The sequence below is a fragment of the Salvia hispanica genome, chromosome 2 (assembly GCF_023119035.1).
Source record: "Salvia hispanica cultivar TCC Black 2014 chromosome 2, UniMelb_Shisp_WGS_1.0, whole genome shotgun sequence".
NCBI lineage: Eukaryota > Viridiplantae > Streptophyta > Magnoliopsida > Lamiales > Lamiaceae > Salvia > Salvia hispanica.
In genome coordinates this window covers 3,897,308-3,899,008 of record NC_062966.1, presented here as the reverse complement: position 1 = coordinate 3,899,008, position 1,701 = coordinate 3,897,308, and positions in this window count along the sequence as shown.

Sequence of the window (1,701 nt, the reverse complement as noted above, 5' to 3'; positions counted from 1 at the left end):
ACTTAATCCAGTTATATAAAAAAATTACTATATAATACACTACCTCGAAATCCAAATTACTTTCCTGGATCACTTTGTTCTTCCACCTTCTCTTTGCTCGTGTCGATACCACCTTGCAATATGTAATCTTTATCGATGCCAACGCTAAAATAATGTAAGCATAAAAGAAATTCTCTTATAGTCACTTTTAGCTGCTAATGCATATAGCTATGAAAATAATTTTATCCTTGTTCAAAATAACCACAGTAGCTTAACATAAAAAAAAACTCCCTTTTATCCATCAACATTGTCCCAACATTAAGAATGAAATCCCAAATATGCAATTCCATCTTACTGTGAATATCTTCCAATAAGAATACATAAAAATCGTCTTCTCTCACAATTAACTATAGGCTGTCCCAAAAATGTGTTCTACTAAGAATACATATTTCTCAAACTTTGGATTTAAGTCTTATAAGAAAAGTAATTTCTCAAGGCAAAACAAATTTAGCAAAGCAAAGTTCCAATATTAATGAGGATTTCATATTGTCCCTTCATTCAAACACAGATACCATGCTTAACAATGAGATTCTATTCACTCCTCAAAAAGAACTTAGTAAAAACTATTAAACAATCAGAGAATTAAATTTGAATCTAAAATTACTTAAAATCCAAATTGGGGAGAACCAACTTATGAATTCTAGCTTTAACATGAAGCAGAAATTGAACAAATTTGAAATGTGAGGGACTTGCTTACACAAAGGGAAGACAAGTCTACTCTAACATTGTCGGAATCCGGCGACGGAAGTTGCCGGAAAGCCGACGGCGACGACAATGCAGAGAAGAGATGGTGTTGTATGTGGGTGAGTAGAGAGATGCTAAGACAAAGAGGGAGACGAGGGGAGTTTGCTCAATTTCACCTGAGGAGCAGCCGTCGATCCTTCTGTAACAGTGGGAGTGAAGAAAATGTAGAATGGGATGGGAGAGACGATTCACCCCAATTCTAGAAGGGAGTAGAGATAAAAATCTTTCACCTTTCCAAATTCTTCTTTTTTTTTGTCTTATCCCCCCCCCTTTTTATATATAAAATTTCATTTATTCTTTCTCTATTTCTAATAAAGCATCCCTCACCAAAAATTTCACCTATAAATAAAAACTATCTCCACACTTCTGGTATTTAGTACTCCATATAATTTTTATGCTAAACAACACAGTAACTGAAGCGTGCAGTGTGTTTAGTGATTGCTCTGTCTCTTCCTAGTGCTTGTAAACTTATCAAGCCTCCTAGATCCAGCGAATCGACTAGATCGCAGGGTCTAGGAACTCTCGGAACTGGAGAATCTCGGTCGTTGGATACACAGAACACTCCTTCAAAACCCTCAACCACGAATACTAAAATTTAGCACAGGGAAGTAGGGATCGATCCCACAGAGATGGATGCGTAATGATTATGCATAGAGATCTGGAAACTATTTTTTTTTTGGTTTGGCTGCTGCCACGCATTTTTTGGGTTGAGGAAATTAAACTAGGTGTGGAAATGAACTCTGCTATGCTAACAGCTAGATCTAGGCAGAAATGAATATTGCTTGAAAACTAAGACTAGACAATCACTAGATCTAAAGACTCGTAACTAATTTACCTAGACCAGGGAATTTAAAATGCAAGTGGGACCCAAAGCTGAAAAGGTAGATACGGACGAAAAGAAAAGCTGCAGAATAACTA